At 38.7% G+C, this 20328-nt stretch overlaps 1 protein-coding gene across 1 annotated transcript in view; it reads left to right on the top strand.

Annotated features, from left to right (window-relative positions):
• NAALADL2 (N-acetylated alpha-linked acidic dipeptidase like 2) overlaps nt 1-18639 on the top strand; it is a 1146579-nt gene extending 1127940 nt beyond the window's left edge. Inside the window, exons 14-15 of the transcript XR_005217472.1 lie at nt 17866-17950; nt 18572-18639. The gene's annotated coding sequence lies outside the window, so the exon portion shown is untranslated. The remainder of the gene's footprint in view (nt 1-17865; nt 17951-18571) is intronic.
• The last annotated feature ends 1689 nt before the right edge of the window (nt 18640-20328 follow it).

Raw genomic sequence — 20328 nt, 5'->3', positions numbered from 1 at the left:
GAAATTCTGTCAGAATCATATTCTTGAACACCAGCAGGATTTTGTATACCTTCAGGCCCAAATAAGCAAGATAGACAATTTCAGATTACTTGTCCATTTCCTCTCTGTACTTAGAATGCCAGGAGGTGTTCTCATCTCTGGTTAACCTATGCAGGAAGTGAATAAATTTATAGACTATGATGTTATTAAAAAAAAATCAGTGGGAGGTCTGCTGAACCAGCTTTCAGAATGGGTGGGGACTAAGGGAGATAAGAACAGTCAAAGTTATGCCTGAGGCATGATCTCTGTAGGACAGCACCTCTGGTATCACCACCATCAGACTTCTGCTGAGTTCCCATCTTTGGGTACTCACCACTGCACTGTTGTACTCCACTGTTCAATGCAGATGCTTTAAGTAATCTGATTGTCCCATGCATTCTGTATCACTCCAAGATGAGCAGGCATTTGGATAAGGAGGAACCCAAATTTATAAGTTTCCACTAAAGTGAACTGGGCAAAGGAAGAGCAATTAGGCTTTAGATGTTTTAATTGTGTTATCATTTTGCCTAATTGATACAAAATACTCAGACTATAAATGAAAATTCCAGTCAAATCATCCCGAATGCACAAGTCAAGAAGCAAACATCTGTATAGGCACCTTCCTACTACCTAATTTTTTGCTTTGCCCCCACTGAGAAGTGGCTATTTAGATGATAGAACCAGATATCAGCCATGCTAACTAGAGGCCAGATCACTATTCATTTCAAGATAACAAATACTCATTCTTCTCCCTTCCTCCTCATCTCAGAGGTTCACATGTCTCATAGGTTTCATCATTGTTTTAGGACTTACTTGAAGTGATATGACCTTGAAATCTGATCTCAGGGTTAGAAGGCAGAGGTTCCACTTCAGCGTCCTAATAATCCATATCCTCCTTTCCAGCTTTACTTGAGCTCTGAACTGGGAGGTTATCAAGCACTGTTTTGGGTAAAATTATAATTTTGCCCTGATTTGCTATGTATGTATAGTTCCTTTGGGAACTCTAGGGGGATGACTGCTCTAACAGAATTTGTGCATTCCTGGGTCCTTTAGCCAAATAACAGAAAACACCATCAATACATCCCTCTTATCCCTGAAAATCTGCTTAATTAAATTAACAAGTGAATTTCATCTGGATTTCTGGCATTGCCTTAGTTAGCCAGAGATGCTATGACAAATACCACACAATGGTTTGGCTTAAACAGGAATTTATTGGCTCAAGGTTTTTAGGGACCAGAAGTACCAAATCAAGGCATCGGCAAGGCCATGCTTCTTCCTGGAGTCGGTGGCATTCTGGTGATAACTTGCTGCAATCCATGGGGCTCCTTGAGTTGTATCTGTCTCCAACACATGGCCATGTCCTTAGTCTCCTCCCATGGCATTCTCTTTATAAATCCTCTGGCAATATGGATTAAGACTTCCCCTGATTCAGTTGGCCACACCTAAGTGAGATCTCCAAAGATCCTATTCACAAATGAGTCCACACCCTGACTCACCTTAACATATTCAAAGATCCTATTTACAAATGTGTCCACACCCATAGCAATGTGGATCAAGATTAAGACTGTCTTTTGTCAGGGTACATGATTTAACCTTCCACAGGCACATTACAGGTAGAGCCTCACTCACTGTACTTTGATGAGTTACTCTTTTGATCCTTTTACTGTCTGCCTTTTTATTATCTGTCAGTGTATTAAAGAACTCAGTATGTTTCTTTTTTTAAAAAAAATGACATTGAGAGAATTATAGATTCATACATAGTCATATGAAATAATACAGAAGATCCCATTTACACTTTACACAGTTTTCCTCCACAGTAACATCATTGAACAGTATCACAACCAGGATATTGACACTGATGCAGTCAAGATACAAAACATTTCCATCGTCACAAGGATGTCCCATATTATTATTTACCCACTTCCCTCCTGTCCCCACCCCCATTTCCCTCCTGCCCGTACTCCCTTCTTAACCCTTGTTGACTACACATCTGTTCTACATTTCTATAATTTTGTCTCTTTAAGAATGTTATGTAAATAGAATCATATTGTATGTGGCCTTTGGAATTGTGCCCCTGCCCCCCTTAGCATAATTCTGCATTTCACTGCTGAGTAGTATTCGATGGTATGGCTATACTACTGTTTGTTTAACCATTCAACAATTTAAGGACATCTGAATTTTTCTAATTTTGGGGTATTATAAATAAAACTGCTGTAAACATTTCTGCACAGATATTTGTGTGAACATGTGTTTCCATATCTCTGGGGTAAGTGCAAAAGAGCAAAATTACTAGGTTGTATGGTATTTGAATATTTAGTTTGTTAAGAAACTGCAAAGCTGATTTTCAGAGTAACTGTAACATTTCACTTTCTTACAAGCAATATGTGTGATCCAGTTTCTCAGCACCCTCTCCAGAATTTGGTGCTGTCACTTTTTTTTTTTCTTCAATTTTAGCAATTCTGTAGTGATATCTCAGTGTTGTTTTAGCGTACATTTCCTGAATGGCTAATGGTGCTGAACATCTTTGCATATGCTTCTATGTTGCTCTAGCCCACAGGGGCTGGATTGGCAGGGAGAAGAAAGGAAACACCAGGAACGAAGTGAGACATGAACTTTATGGGAACTTACAAGAGGGAAGTGAGAAGTCAGTGAAGCTGCTCTGACAGTGGCCAGTTCAGAGATCAGTGTGAAAGTACTCTGCAATTAGGTAGAGATTACCAAGGCCAGTTATAGAGGCTCAAAACAAAGACATTCCAGAGAGCATGAGGACATAGATACATGAAAGGCAGTCTTGTGACATAAGGGAAAGACTGTCTTCAGAGTGTCAGGTAACACCTCAAGGACTTCAAAAAAGAGTAAGGCACAGCCTGGCATCCTAGGCAGAGGAGAGCCTGGTGCCTAGCTTACGCTGACCATCTGCATACCCCTCCTCCTTAGGGAGGTGAGCTTAAACATTAGCTGACCTAGGTCATGCAGGCTGCTGTGTGCTTTTGGATTTCACTGAGTGTTGGGAGAGGCCTGGGCTCTGGGCCCCCATAGTGTCATCTGTCTTAATTTCCTAGGCTTACCATAACCAAGTATTACAAATGCGGGGGTTTAAAACAACAGAAATATATTGTCTTACAGTTCTGGAGTCTAGAAGTCCGAAATCAAGGTGTCAGCAGTGCCATGCTTCCTCTGAATTCTGTAGTGGAGAATTCTTCTTTGCCTCTTTCTAGATTCTGCTGGTTTGCTAATAATTTTGGTGTCCTTTGGTTGCAGCACTTCAATCTTGGCCTCAGTCATCACGTGGCATTCTCCCCTGTGTCTGACTGTATGTGTCCAAATTTGCTCTTCTTATAAGAACACCAGTCATATTGGATTAGTTACATCTAATTAATTATATCTTCAAAGATCCTATTTCCAAATACAGGCCATACTGGGAATTGGGGATTTGGATTTGAACATATCTTTTAGGGGGACTCAGTTCAACCTGTAACACTTTTTATATATCCTCTTTGTTGAAATGTCTCTTCATGTGTTTTGCCCGTTTTCTGATTGGATTGTTTATTTTTTACTGTTGAGTTTCGGCAATTCCTTGTATATTTTAGACTAATCCTTTGTTAGATATGTGGTTTGCAAACATATTCTCCCAGTCTGTAACTTGTCTTTTCATCCAGTTAACGGGGTCTTTCATGGAGCTAAGGTTTTGATTTTTATAGAGTCCAGGTGATCTTTTTTTTTTTTTTGGATCATGCTTCTGCTATCTAATCTAAAAACTCTTTCCCTAGCCCTAAATCCCAAGGTTTTCTGCTGCTTTTTTCCTAAAAGTTTTATAATTTTAGTTTTACATTTATGTCTGTGATCCATGGATCCATGTCGAGTTAAATTTTGCATAAAGTGTAAGACTTAGGTCATGGCTCATTTTAATTGTCTGTGGATGTCCCATTTCTCCAGTATCATTGTTGGAAAGGCTCTCTGTCCTCCACTGAATTGCTTTTGCACTTTTGTTAAAAATCATAGGGCACATTTGCATGGTTCTGTTTTGGGGTGCTATATTCTGTTGCACTTATCTTTGTGTCTAATCCATCAAAAAAAACATAGTTTTATTTACTGTAGCTATATAATAAGTCTTGAAATCAGGTGGATGGTTCCTCCCACTTTATTATTCCTATTCAAAATTGTTTTAGCTATTGTATTTCCCTTGCAATTCCACATAAATTTTATAAAAACCTTGTCTATATCTCCAAAAATATCTTGTTAACCTTTTGATAGGAATTTCACTAAACCTGAATATCAATTTGGAAAGAATTGACATCTTTATAGTGTTGAGTATTCCAATGCATGAACATGATCTGTCTCTCCACTCATTTAATTCTTCAATTTCTTTCATTAGTTTATGGTGTTTTTCAGCATGCAAGTCCTGGTTATGTTTTGTTAGATTTCTACCTAAGCATTTAATTTTTCTTAGCAATTATAAATGGTATTATGGTTTTAGTATTATGTTTTATCCATTCATTGCAAGTATTTAGAATCATAATTTATTCTTTCATGTTTATCTTGCATTTTGCAAATTTTCTCAACTGGCTTATCATCTTGAGGAGGTTTCTCTTTTTTTAAGATTCTTTGGAATGTTTCACATAGACAATTATATCATCTGAAAATAGGTACAATTTTATATCTTGCTTTCTGATTTGCATGTTTTTGTATTTCCTTGCCTTGCCATATTGCACTGGTTAGAACCTCCAGCATTATGTTGAATAAAAGTTGTGAAAGCAAACATTCTTTTCATATTCCTGACCTTAGGGGGAGAATGTTCACTGTTTCACAATTATATTTAATGCTAACTGTAGTTTTTTGGTGGATGCTCATTATCTAATTGAGAAAGCTTCCTTCTGTTCCTATTTTTCTGAATTTTTTTTTAACTGGGTATTGGATTTTGTCAAATATTTTTTCTGCATTAATCAATATTAGCATTATTCTGTTAATAGAGTGGATTACGTTGATTAGTTTTCTACTATTGAACCAGTTTTTCTTCTCTGGAATAAACCCCGATTGGTTATGATAAGTAATTATTTTTATATATTGCTGAATTGTATTTGCCATTGTTTTAGTTTCCTAGGCTGCTTAAGCAAATACCCAAAAAATGGGTCAGGTTAAACAATGAGAATTTATTTGCTTACAATTTTGAGGCTGGGAAAATGTCCAAATCAAGTCATCACCAAGGCAATACTTTCTCCCCAAGACTGTGGCATTCTAGGGTGAGCTGCTGGTGGTACTTGGTTCCTCTGTCACATGGCAGGTTTCATGGAGGCATCTGTTGATCTCTGCCTTCTCTTCCAGGTTCCATTTCAGCTTCTGGCTTCCTGTGGCTTTGTCTTTCTCTGCAATATGGAGTGTGGTGGGTGACTTTGTTACTCCTGGGCAGTGGTAAATGTCAATACCCTGCTTGCTGTGCCAAACTGTCACCTATATAGGTGAGGGATGCCTATTACCACCTCCAGGGGAGGGATCTCACTGCATGGAAGATTCCAAAGAACATAACAATACCTGCCACAGGGGTCCCAGGATCCCAACCCACTCCACGGTTACCGTGAAAAGCCTGACTCACACAGGCATTACATGGACAACCATTTACTCATGTAGAGAAGAGATAGAGCAAAGTCAGCTTCACTGGTGGTATCAGCCCCCATGGCCAGCAGGTGTCAGCAGGATGATGTTTTACATGCAGCACCTCTTCTGGTGCTCCCTCCCCACCAGGAAGAGATAAACCAGCAAGGGTGGGCCAGGTGCCATAAAAGTACATATTTTATCCAGACTGTCTCTCTTGAATGTTTACATATACTCAGGGCAAAGGGGAAGGAGTGTGCTAGCAGGCAGGCCACTATCTGCTAAGGAATGTGTTTTACCTCAAGGCGCTCCTGAGAAGGGAATCAGCCTGCATTTGTCATCCAGTCTAGGAGCCATCCCTGTCCCAACCACAAGGTATATTTGTGGGTCCCAGATAAAGGCAGCAGGAGGTGCTCCAATCATCCCCTCCCACAGTAAAACTTCTGATTCTCCGCTAGGCCTCCTCCAACACTACGCCAGTAGAAGGGAAGGAGCTCCACAATACTACCCGATGGGGGTAAAAGACCAGACTCCCCACTTGGTCTCCTCTGACACCTGGGTGGAAGGTGTAGGTTCATTACCTCCAGGTGTGAATAACAAGTCCTGACTTTCTACTTAACGTTCTCTGATACCACCCCAGTGGAAATGTTGGGGTGCCTTGTTACATCCTGGAAAGGGTGAGAGCTTGGGCTCTTCACTCAGCCTTTGCTGATATGGGTGGGGGTAGGGCTATGGTATTTTCTCAATGGTTTGGCTGTGGTAGAGTGGTTATTGTCCAAAATAGATCGGTCTTGCTGGACTGCCCCTTTCTTGGTCCATTGGCTAAAGAGAGCTGGATTTGGGGGACCTTTTATTTCTGTTCTTGTTGGTGTTTCTGGTTTGCTGCTTTTTAACTCTAAGTCTGGGAAATATGAGGAAAAAAGACCACCCAGGAAACTCACCATAGTGTCATCCCTTGGTCCCACCTCTAGTTCTCACTCCTCTCCACCTTCAGGTTCTTCTTAGGTCTATTTTATATATAATGTTTAAGGCTTTTAGTTGTACACAGTGGGAAAAATAGTGCTTCCATTTTCCTAGAAAGAGAAGTTCAGTATGTTTTTTTAAGTAATAAATTACTGTTTCACTCCAAATATATACTTTTTATGAAGGTGAAGTTTTTAACCTCTTTTCTTTAAGAGGAGAGGCATAGTGTTAATGTGCTTTTTAAGTCCCATTTTGCCCTTAGTATGGCTTCTGGCAGTAGTTATTAGAGGAAAATCCTGTATCTAGGATTACTACTTCTATTTAGTAATGTTACTAAAAATTCATATAACCATGATACTTCATTTGAGACCCAGATGCTCTTTTCTCTTTTTTAAAGCAGATCCAAACACATTAGATATCAAGACCCCACTATTTCTTTTTTTTTTATGTTGAAATAAATTCAAAGTTATAAGAACAGTTGCAAAAACAATACTAGCTCCATACACAGAATTCCATCATACCCTGACCCCCCCTCCCCCAGTACCTCAATCCACCAACTTTAACTTGCTGTCACATTGCTATTTCTTTCCCTCCCTATTATCCATCATCTGTTGCTCTGTCGTCTGAACATATGAGAGTTAGCTGCACACATCCTTGAGCAATCACTATAATTCACTTATACACTTCCCATGAACAAGAGCATTCTTTCATGCAATCCCATTAAGCGCAGCTAAGAAGTACAATAGATTCAACAATGATAAAAAGCTTACATTCCATATTTCCTTTTCCTTATGTCTCAACTGTGTCCCTTTGAGCCACCTGTCCTCTATCCTCCTGTCCCATCCAAGTTCATCCTTAGTATTCAATTGTCATCTAGTTAGACTGACTTTTTTTTTTTTTCAGTTGTGGAAACATATATACAGCCTAAATCTTCCCATTCCACTCCCTCCCTAGCCTTTCATTAGTGGGATTAATTACGTTTAGAGTGTTGTAATGCTCTTTCCCACCATCCATTACTAGAAATTTCCCTTCACCTCAAACTGCAACCCTACACTCATTTCTTAACTCCCCATTGCCCCTTCCCCCATTTCTCTTAACCCAAACTCTACTTTTCATCTCTATGGTTATATTCTCTGATAATTTCTTTGTGTTTGCTGTGGGGGTTAACATTAACCTCTTAAATCCCTATCAGTCTTGTTTTTCTTTGATACCACCTTCACTTCAATAGGACACATAAACTATGTTCCTATACTCCTTCATTCCCCCACCTTTATATAGTTATCTAAAATTACGTATTTTACATTGAGTTCAAAACCACTGATTTGTCCTTAGAGTTTGTATATTTTATATCATGTAGGAAGTAACTAGTGGAATTACAGTTCAAAAATTATTGACTTCTATTTGTATTTCATTGTGGTTGAAGAATGTGCTTTGAGTATATTCAATGTTTTTTTTTTTTTTTAATTTCTTGAGGCTTGTTTTATGACCCAGCTTATGGTCCCTTCTTGAGAAAGATCTATGATCACTAGAGAAAAGTGAGTGTCCTGGTGATTTGGGATGTAAGGTACTATATATGTCTGTTAAAATTCTCTATATCTCTTTTTCCTTTCCCTGTCTTTCCTCCAGTAGGGCTCCCCTCAGAATCTGAAGTAGGGCAGGTCTTTCATCGGCAAAGTCTCTCAGCATTTGTTTGTCTGTGAAAAATTTAAGCTCTCCCTCAAATTTGAAGGAGAGTTTTGCTAGATAAAGTATTCTTGGTTGGAAATTTTTCTCTCTCAGAGTTTTAAATATGTCATGCCACTGCCTTCTCGCCTCCATGGTTGCTGCTGAGTAGTCACTACTTAATCTTATATTGTTTCCTTTGTATGTGGTGAATTGCTTTTCTCTTGCTGCTTTCAGAACTTGCTCCTTCTCTTCAGTATTTGACAGTGTGATCAGAATATGGCTTGGAGTGGGTTTATTTGGATTTATTCTATTTGGAGTTCACTGGGCATTTATGCTTTGTGTATTTATATTGTGTCGAAGGTTGGGGAAGTTTTCCCCTGCAATTTCTTTGAATACTCTTTCTAGACCTTTACCCTTCTCTTCCCCTTCTGGGACACCAATGAGTCTTAAGTTTGGATGTTTTATTTTATCTATCGTATCCCTGAGATCCATTTCAGTTTTTTTTTTTTTTTTTTTTCTCTGTTCTTTCATTTTCTGTTCTGTGGGCTTCTAGGACACTGAGATGTTGTTCGGCTTCCTCTAGTCTTGTATTGTGAATATCCAGAGTCTTTTTAATTTGGCCAACAGTTTCTTTTATTTCCATAAGATCTTCTATTTTTTTATTTACTGTTCCTATGTCTTCTTTATGCTCTTCTAGGGTCTTCTTTATGTAGCTTATATCCTGGGCCATGGTCTTCTTGATGTCCTTTAAATCCTTTGCCATGTTTTTGTTCCTCGATTGTAGATCTTTGATTAACTTTGTGAGGTATACTGTATCTTCCGATATTTTGGTTTGTGTGTTTGGAATTGGATTCTCCATATCTTCTGGTTTTATCATATGCATTAAGATTTTCTGTTGTTTTTGGCCTCTTGGCATTTGTTTTGCTTGATAGGGCTCTTTCAAATTGTAAAGAAAAAGGGATATCGATCTAATTTTTCAGGAGCACAGTTTGGTGACGTACACTTTCTCTAACTAACCAGCAGATGGCATCTGTGAGTCACCTATATCCCTCGAGTCAGTTCTCAACCTTTTTTCCGCTTTGTGTGGGGAAATGATTCTTGTGAGTTCAGTTGGAGAACTCAGTTTGGGTGTGTTGCTGGAGCTGTCCGCCCTGAATGTGGGGCGTGTGTACGGGTAGCCAGGGAGGAAGGGCAGTTCTAATGTTCAAATCCCCAGGATCCTGGAGATTCAAGGCCGCCGCACAAGTCTAAGCCTTCATTTCAGTTCAGCCCCAGCCTCTCACTCTCGCTGATCCATAAACCACCAGACTTGGCGTGGCATCCCTGGGTTCTCTGAGCGGATCCCCCCTCCCAGTCGCGCTCCTCCAGTAGCTCAGCCAAGGGAAGGCTGTGCTATATCAGTGTGCGCTGTCTCACAAGGGAAGCCCTGGGCTGCCGGGCCATGTGGCGGCGCACTCCCAGCCTGAAGCAAAAATGGCCAAGTGGGGCGTCTCAGCCCCCTCCTCCTCGCACCGTTCCTCCTTCCCAGCTCCGGGACAACTGGCGGGGCTTTGGGCTGTGGGCACGGCCCCAGGCAGGAGTTTATCCAGCCCTCCAGGGACTAGCTGCTAGCCAAGGGGTTTCTTTCTGCTTCTGGCTCTCCCCTCCGTTCCCCCGAACCCAAAGGTATCTGCTGCGGGCTATCTTCCTGGCCAGACAGCAAGAGGCCAGCCCAGCCCCCTCTTGCTGTGTTTTTCTGCTTGGTTCCCACAATTGCTACTGGAGCCGCTCCTTTTTTTTGCTTTTTTTTAAACAGCCAGCTGGTCTCCATACGCTGAACCCTCGCTTCCCCAGCCCGCCACGCGGCTGCGGGTCTTCCAGCCAGCTTACTCACTCCTTTCAGAATGCCGACTCCCGGTTTCACCAAGTATACAGCCCCTTTGGAGCTAGGAGCCCTCATCCAGTTGGTGCATTGCTGTAACCGGTATTCTAGGTCACTTTCTGGTTTTTAGCTAGTGTTTTTCACGGAGGCGTTTTTTTCACCCTGTCTCAGCTAGCCGCCATCTTAGTTCCGCCCCACTATTTCTTTTTAATGCAAAAGTTAAAAATAACAATTTTTTAATGTGCTGAAGCAGATGTTCTTTATAGAATCACTCCCAAACCATTATTCCAAATACCAACATTATCAATGGTATAAAATTGAAAATGCTTACTATGCCATGTAGTAACATAAATTGACTGTAGGTGACAATTTTGTCCAAACATTCTAATGACTAATTCAGTATTCTAAGTGAACAATCACTTAATCACTTATTGGTTTAACACATGACCTATAATCTGAGCTTACAATATTTGTAAAATAATGGAAGAAAAATTGAACAAGCTAATAAATCATCACTGAGTGCTATATTAAGTAGCATATTGCTACCTGGTGACAGCATCTGTTTTACAAGTTGCTTGATTCTGTCTAAATCAAAAGTTTCATTTTCAGGAAGTGGAAGCTCAATACTCATTTAAATTTTATTAAGGTGTTTCTTCACTTTTTAAAGTGGCAATTGAATTACGTACTAGTGCTTGGGCTTTGGATTTTGACAAGTCAATGTTCAAATCCACTTCCTCTCACTAACATGTGACTGTATGCCTTATCTAGAACATAGGGAACAGTAGTAGCAGTGCTGTTGAATGAAGAGAGATGTAAATTACCAGATACATAAGAACAATAAATGATTATTGTATACTTTATTGGCATTGAAGGAATAATTTATTGAATGTCTATTTTGTGCTATATTGATAGGGACAGGTGATATGTAGGTTCCAAGACATAATCTCTGATGACCTTAAGGAGCTTTCTGTCCAATAGGAAAATTATAAGATGTGTAAAGAACTATAGCACATAATAGCAAATAAATAGTAACTAAATAGTAAAGTACCACAAAAGAATTGAACAAAAACAATGTGCTTTAAAATTCAACAGAAAAGAATCATACTTCCTGCTGTTAAGATTAGGGAGACTTCAGGAAGGAAGTGGCATTTGAGCTAAGTTTGTAAGGTTAAAATTTCAAAACATAGAGATGAAGAAGCTGTTTGCTTTTGAGAAAACAGAATGAGAAGTTACATGTGCAGTTTGTAGGGTATGTTCAGCAAACAATGAGTGCGCTGACTTAATTAGAGCAACGTAACATGAATTGGCATGTTAATCAAAGAAATGGGACCATGTTATTTTATCTTTTATTTGATAAGAGGAATGTTTTTGAGGTTTTAAAGCAGGCCACTATCCTAAGGATTTATGATTTTTCATCTATATTGACAAATGTTACACATTAGAAAGGTGAAAAAATGGAGACAGGGAGATAAGTTAAAACAAAACTTTCAACATGGAAATATATAGGGTGTTTGGTAACCTCTGCAGAGGACTTAGGGTAAAAAGGATCAAAATTAATCATAGTAAAAGCACTAATTTATAAAAATAGAGCAAAACTATCTGAGGATATATCTCAAATTTGTATTTCTAGCACTAACCTCTTTCTTGATTAGAACAAAGTAACTTGGATTGGCATGTTAATCAATGAAATGGGACTAAGATATTTTACCTTTCATTTGATCTCTCTTTCTATATTTCCAAATGCTGTTGAAAACCACATTTTAAAAATGATCTTACTGTTGAAAGTTTTTTAGTGTACTTATAAAGACTGCAAAAACTTGTAGTTTACCAACTACAAATGACTGCAGTAATTCCATCATCAGCTACAACCCAATTCAGTTCTGACTCTCACTACATGGAATTAGAGCAGACTCTGCAGATTGAGGAAAACCCTCTACATGATTGCCCTTCAGGCACTGGTTTCTAGTTTGGACACGCAGGCTGATTGACCAACTACAAATTCAGGGGTTCCCACCACCTCCTTGGGTTCAATAATTTGCTGGAATGACTAACAGAACTCACTGTAAAGTGTTTTACTATGCAATAGTTTTACTGTAGTAAAAGGATACTAAAGAAGAGATACATAGGGCAAGGTCTGGGAGGATCTCACACACAAGCCTCTTTGTACTCTCCATGTAGAGTGGGAACAAATTACCCCCTGGCACAGTGATACATCTTATCAGTTGTGGAAGCTCTCTGGAGTTTTGAGTGCCCTGAGTTTATACTGGGGTGTCATTACATAGGCATGAGTGACAGAATGAATACTTATGTGGTTGAATGCAATCTCCAGCCCCTGTCCCCTCCCAGAGACCAGGGAGGTTGGGCTGACTTGAGGTGGCTCCAAACCCCAAACCTCTAATTACATTGCTGTTCTTTCTGGTGTGGCCCCACCCTGTCATCTCTTAGCATCTGAACTATCAGGAGAGGTCCTGGGCCCTTGCCATAAAACGCAAAAGACTCTTTTATCACAGGAAACGCCAAAGATTTAGAGGTTACCTCTAGGAGCCAGACCTCTTTGTGGAGGCCAAATCCATTACTACACAGTACTGTACATCAAATCCTACTCACTAGTTAATTCATTCATTTGTTCAACATATGATTATTGTTTTCCATGTTCCAGATATTTTATTTGGTGCTAGGAAGACAAAGATGAATGAAGCAAAGACTTTGCCCCTATAATACAGCCTAGAAGTATGCATATAATCAAAACATAAATTACAAAACAGTGTGAGGAGGTTAATCAAAATATAGATTACAAAACAGTGTGAGGAGGTTAATCAAAATATAAATTATAAAACAGTGTGAGGGGGTTAATGAATTCTTGTAGATTGGTTGATAATTCTATACTGTTTCTCTTTCACTGGAACATAACAAGGCCATAAATAATTTATGAATTCTAACTCTTTTTCTCCAATGATTATTTTAAAGTGGGATCTAAGATATTCATGTTTAGATTCTTTAATGTAAATACCAACTAACTTCTATTAAAATAGAAAAATAATTGTAAAGAACCCAACTCCTATTTTATTTTAAGAAGCAAAGACTTTTAAAAAAAAAATTAAGGTTTACAGTCATATAATCATTTAATCTTAAAGTAAGAGATTTTGAAGGAAAGCCAAGGCCCAGAGGGTTGAGGAGACCTGGTTCTGAATCACAGTCTAGAGTCCATTCTTTCATTAGTGCCTTAAGCAAATGTTTGTTCAGTCCCTAGCCATATTAAATTTACCTTGAATATGGCAGGATGCAATACATTTCTGGATGTCATTCATTTAAAGTGCCCTGTTCACACAGTTGTATGATGTTCTCCAGCCTTACTGTGGTAATCATAATTCTACCTGTCAAGATTCCTGCCCCCTGATGCACATACCGTATAAAATACCCTCCCCTTGAGTTTCAGGGGAACAGTGAATCTGATGGAATATCACTCCCATGATTGGATTTCTAATCAGTTGACTTTGGGTTGATCCAAAGGAAAATTGTCCTGGGTGGGACAGACCTAATCAGACAAGCTCTTTAAAAGATGGTGAAGGATCAGAGAGATGCTCTTCTGTTGACATCAAAGATGGAGCAAACAGCAACATATTGAAAAAAGGGGAATCATGTACTAAGGACCTCAGAGTGGTCTCTTGGTGCTAAGAGCTGTCTCTGGCCAATAGTTAGCAAGAACACAGGACTTCAGTCAGCCAACCACAGGAAATGAATTTTGCCAATGACTAGAGAGGCTAGAAGAGGGCTCTGAGCCAACACTTTAATTTCAGCATGGTGAGACTCTGAGCAGAGGACCCAACTAATCCTTACCTGGGCTCCTGACTCACAGAAGTTGTGAGATAATAAATTTGTATTATTTTAAGACCTAAGTGTATGGCAGTTTGTTACAGAGCAAATGAAAACTAGTATACATGTTTAACAGCCCATATGTCAGGGCAGAGGCGGGGCTTTCTAATTTATTTTTTCCTGTGGTTTGCAGTCTGGATGTTGTACAGGATAGGGATTTAGGGGACTTAAGTCAAAATAATGGAACAGTAGAGAAGGAAATAAAAGAAGGGAATTTATATTAAGAGAAAATGGAAGAGTTGAGAAAGAAATAATCACAATTAGGGTTAAGGAAAGTTGTAATAAGAATAGAGGTTGAGAGAATTAGAAGGTAGGAGGTCTGGGTTGGAGGGGGTTCCTTTGAATGCATGAATACAGTGGTGAAGTGGTTTTGAAATGGAACTCCAGGGGTTGACAATAGCAGTGAATTGCTAAAGTGAAGTAGAAACGAAGATCATTGGGATGGCATTATAATCTACATGCATCTCGAAGTCTCTCATGACGATGACAGAAGTTAGGTAGTGTGCCAGTTTGAATGTATTGTGTCCCCCAACTGCCATTATCTTTGTGGTCTTGTGGGACAGACGTTTTGGTGCTGGTTAGATTTGCTTGCAATGTGCCCCACCCAGCTGTGGGTGGTGACTCTGGTGGGATACTCCCATGGAGGTGTGACCCCACCCATTCAGGGTGGGCCTTGATCAGTGGAGCCATATAAAACATGCTGACTCAAAGAGACAGAACGGAGTGCAGCTGTGAGTGATGTTTTGAAGAAGAGCAAGCTTGCTAGAGAGGAATGTCCTGGGAGAAAGCCATTTTGAAACCAGAACTTTGGAGCAGACGCCAGCCATGTGCCTTCCCAGCTAACAGAGGTTTTCCAGACGCCATTGGCCATCCTCCAGTGAAGGTACCTGATTACTGATGTGTTACCTTGGACACTTTATGGCCTTAAGACTGTAACTGTGTAGCCAAATAAACCCCCTTTTTATAAAAGCCAATCCATCTCTGGTATTTTGCATTCTGCAGCATTAGCAAACTAGGACAGGTAGAAATAAAAGTTTAATCCATGTGCCAAGGTCTTCGACAGAGGTAGAGGAATATGAGTAAGAGGTTAGTAGAATCATCAATAAGAGAAGGAGTAAAAGCTAGCTATTAAAATAATTGAATGCTTTGAGTCTGAGAGGGACATAAGTACATATATCCCTCGTTTGTCCTCTTGCACCTATGCAGAATCAGTTGCACAGTAACTGCATGGTAATCATGAGGCAATAAATATGTTTCTAGGATGTCCTGCTTTCCTCCCACCTGAATTTCTTTCCCACTGTAGATGACCTTTGTCTTTTCACTAACATTCATGGGTCATTTATTTTGATGCATCACTGAACAGAGGAGATCTTGTTCTGTATCCTAGAAAGCCTATCATCACATATCATCAAATATTTGAACAGGACTTAGATCATTGAGTATAGGAGACAATGATTCTTTTAAAGTTAGATGTTTAAAATATTGAATAGCTATTGTTTCAGGCTAAGATAACTTAATTTAACTCCCTACTCTGAAAAAAAAATACAGGGAGTCCCTCATTTTAATGATCCTTACAGGTTTAAAAATAATGCCTTCTACTATCCAGACTTTTAAATGCTATTTCAGTCTGGTTCCTGAGCTACAGGGTCTCTCATAGCTCAAAAGGGAAAGACCACTTTCCTCAAATATTTCCTCTAACCATTAGGTTGGTAGTCATGATTTGGTCTTGAGTGGCTCAATAGCTTATTTTTCTAAATAGGCTCTTGTATTTAGTATCCTTTCAATCTTTGCAACAACTCTAAGAATCAGAGGTGCATTGCATACAATATGTTTTTAGTACAATTTCAAGAAACTTTTGTGCATTCATGTATGTGTATGTGTGTAATTCCATACACATATATGCTTTTGCTTGTACCACGTCATAAATATGTTTCTTATATCCAATGCCACAATACATTTAATGTTAAAAGCTCTTTCATATTGCAAGGGAAAGTAGATTTCTTCAATTAAGGAAGCTCATTATCAGAATGTGTAACAGGGCATTAAATTGGAAAGTTTCAACTAAAGCATCAATCAATAAAAACACTTCATTGCAAAGAAGGTGCTCATCAAAAGCAAAGTTTTGAGATAGACAACCAGAAATTGGTTATACGACTTTGAAACCCATTACCATTAGCAGCAATATGGAGGGATCAAAGGAGTAGAGAGGATTTCTTTGGAAAAAGCCATTGGAATCCCAGAACTCTCCACCTTTCCTCCTCCACTTTCGCATATCCTGCCAACATACATATGATATATCAGAAGACATTTATGAGAGCAACATCTTAATATGACAGGGCTCCATATTAATATAACTGCACTTTGATGATGGGTAAAAAAGTAAATGAATCCAGGGAACAGACCTGGAACCTGAGGTAGGAATGTTCTGGAGTCACTTAAAAAATCCCTAGGAAACCCCAGCAACAGGCTAAGGGGTAAAAGAGTTTGAGGAGCAATAGGTAGTGGCCTATTTAAGGGGATGCCCTGCCCATATGAAGAGAGCTACTGTCAGAGAAAGCCAGCTAGGACTGCTTCCATGTGAGAGTCAGCTTTACCAGGCCCAGAGAGTAAAATCACCATCTTTGGTGTGCCTACCCTCAACATTGGAGGGATCTGAAATGAAGATCTACAAGCTAGGAGAGGAGGAACAATGAGAGGTAGGTGTTTTAGTTTGCTAAAGCTGATGTAATGCAATATAGCAGAAATGGACTGGCTTTTAACAATGCAGACTTATTAGCTTATAAGTTTACAGTTCTAAGGCCATGAAAATGTCTGAATTAAGGCATCAACAGGACAAGACCTTTTCCCCAAAATCCAGCTACTGGTGAGCTTGGGCTCCTCTGTCAGATAGCAAGGCACATGGCAACGTCTGCTGATCCTTCTCTCCTGGGTTTTGTTGCTTCCGGCTTCTGGTCTCAGTGGCTTTCTTTCTTAGCTTCTGTGTGTTTCTCTCTTTTAGCTTCTGTCTCTTTAGCTTTGGTGTTTTATCCTCTTACAAAGGACTCCAGTAAGAGAATTAAAACCCACCTTGAATGAGATAGGTCACATCCCAATTGAAATAACCTAATCAAAATGTCCCACCCACAATAGGTCTACTCCCACAGGAATGGATTAAAAGAACATGAGCTTTTCTGGGGTATATAACAGCTTCAAACCATCACAGTAGGTAAAGAGAGAAAAACCACAACCCCTTTTCCACTACAAGTAGATAGTTACAGGCAGTTCCCAACTTAAACTAAGTTGGTGAGAAAATCTAACTTCTGATTATTACATGTAAGTGGACTTCTCCATTTTTCCACTACTTAACTGAAACCATGTTTACAATTTAAAGAGATTGTAAGACTTCCTTGTATGAGTGATCAGAAAAGCCATGGAACTGTCTGAGTTTATATGTATGGGGAGAAGGATGACTATCCCCACCAAGCAGTAGAAATCAAATAGATTTCTACTCTAGTGTTAATGCATGATGATGAGTTAATCCAATGAAGCTCCTTCTGTTAAGGTTTACAAAATACACATGAACTTGGTTGACATCTCCAGAGAAACTAACAGGTGTCGGGGTTAAGATATTTTATGACTCTTAACCTGTGGGTTCCTTCCAGCCCTGGCCATACCACACACTGGTCTCCCTGACTGAGCAGGTATGGCCTTTGCTTGTCGGATGTGGGGGTGAATCCAGTGTGAAGGTGAAGACAGCTCACCACCAAGACGTGTTACTTACCTATAGCCAAGCATCTTATTTTCAAATAGTGATTGCTGGTTCTGTGAAATGCTTTTTTCTGTGCTGTTTGTACTTGACAGTTTGCTTCCTTGTGCCATGAAGCTATTCAAGTACTTTTTTTCTTTTCTGTCTTTAGCAAGTGACCCAGGTAACAGAGCTGTTCCACACTGAAAGTTTGAGGCACTGAAGACTGACCCTGCCTGGCCTCTGGGATTTTGCAGGTAACTGTGGTATTAATTGCCCCTGCCAACCTTCTGTTCAGAACCTGACAGCCTTTAAGGAAAAGATCTGGGGAAAAGTGCTGACATTTTGGAAATAACCAAGTTAAAGAACCATAAAAGAGAGAATGTAAAAATAAGTCACAGAACAATTTTCTTTGGTAGAGTAGAGTCAGATACCAAGCAATGAATTTGGGTTTGGTGCCTTTCATAGGCCTCAAAGGACCCAGTATTGAGGGTAGAAAACCAGATGCTTTATAAAGAAAAGGAAAAAATTGCATGAAATGTGATATATGTAAATCAGTGCTTGAAAAATAAACCAAGAATGTGTTGCAGAATGATACTCTTGACAAACACAGAGAGAAAAACCTAGGAAAAAGCACCAAACTTGGTCTAAATTATTATACAGATGATGATTTAATCAGGTCAAGGACATTTTGGTTTATTTCCCAACTGAGGTTTTTTTTCTTATATGATTGGGCTTCAAAGCTGATTTTCAGTTTAATGCATTTACAAAAATGTACTTCACACTGCCTTCATTATTTTATTTTCTTGACACTCAAAAAATTAGAGGCAATGGCATCATTTTAAATAAAAAATATATTTTACTTTTCTACTATGCAGATTTCTCTTGCACATTTTGAACCTGTGTTTTGTGGAGAACTTCTGCTGACATCCATGAAAGTTCCATGATCAGCATGCACAAAATAGGTCAGCATGGCTGACAGCCCATTCCAGGTGTGGATCAGAAAATTGTCTCTTTGGGGGAGTATATCGGAGATGAATTTCAAAAGGTCTAGAGGTTTTGCTTGGCAAAGAATTGAGAAAGAAATCTCTTGGGCTTCCTTTCAGGAGTTTTCCTGAAGGAAATCTTTCTCTCTCTCTCTCTCTCTTTTTTTTTTTTTTTTTTTTTTTCCATGTATGTGACATTTAGAAATGAAAGTCAAACACTAAACCTTTAGTAAAGTTCATATTCACTTTATCTGGATTATTTCATACTCAGAACATCTGAAGAATAAACGGGCATAATGTATATTTTAGAAAAAGATCAATATTGGGAGGATAATTTCTTTCATAAAAAAAGGTGTTCTTTTAGTAACATGATTTCTAAAGTTCTAATTGATTATAAATTAAAATGATAGGTACACATTTACTGAATTTTCACTATGCTACCAATAGTCCTTTCATCTTCAGACCAGAGCAGTACTGAGTTCCCATTTTAACATCCCTGAATAAGAAACTTACAAAAATGCCCTTAACTCTCCTGTGGAACCATATGAAATTGCTGTTTTTATAAGTAAAAAATGACCAAGTATTACAATAACATATGTTTCAACCTAAATGATAAAATGGGGCTATCAACAATAAATCCATTTATGGATTTTACCAATACTTATATTTTATGATTACAATTTAAAAGTATCATTATTCAACTGTCTCACTAATGCCTCATATCACATCTAAATAGTGATTTTAATGATCTTGATAAAGAGATACAAATTTCCTTGCATTTCTATATTTATTCCTTAGTCTACCTCTTTAATAATTTAAAGACTACTTGGATGTTGCCACCTGTTAACTTAGATGTTATCTACCATATGTGAAGCTTTTATTATCTAAATAAATTATGTTGTAGTGAATAGAGGTATACATAGAGACATGATTTTTTTTTATTTTTCCTAATGGGATTTAATCACTGCATAACTTTTGCCTATGTTTATTAGTGGTCATTATTACACAATTATGTTAAGACTTTCTGAGCTTATAAGTAGATAAAAATACTGCACATTTGCATGTAACAAATATTTATACAGTGTCCTAAATGCAAAATACATCTCTATGTGTATAGGGCTTTATAGTTGACCCACAATATAAACTTGAGTTTAGATACCCAAGAAAAATGCACAGAAAATCCAGCCACTGTGATGGGAGAAACAAAGCAAAATGAAACAGGGCTTCCACCCTCAGGGAGCTAAACAGAAACTTTCTAGTAGAGATTTGCTTTAGTTCATTATCCAAAAACAGAAAACCTTGATCATTTAGAATGGTATGAACATGGAATTAAATGCTTTTTGAGACAGTGAGCTTTTTGCTTCTGGAATTCTTCATTCTTTCATTTGTTTTGTTCTTTCAACAAACATCTAAATGAGTAGCAATAATTTGTTAGAGCACTGCCTTAAATGCCAGTGAAACAAAGAAAAACACAAATTGAGGTGTGGCATTTGCCCAGATGGTGTTCTTGCTCTGGAAAAGGCAGCATAATACTGTGGGAAGAACATAGATTTGCAATCACAGATTTGAGTTTGAACCTTGGTGGCTCCATGTATTATCCAAGTGACACTAGGCAATTTACTTAAGATTTTGTATCCTTTACAGTAAAA

Source organism: Choloepus didactylus, chromosome 1 (genome assembly GCF_015220235.1).
Source record: "Choloepus didactylus isolate mChoDid1 chromosome 1, mChoDid1.pri, whole genome shotgun sequence".
Classification (NCBI taxonomy): Eukaryota; Metazoa; Chordata; class Mammalia; order Pilosa; family Megalonychidae; genus Choloepus; species Choloepus didactylus.
This window is presented reverse-complemented; position numbering and strand designations above follow the sequence as displayed.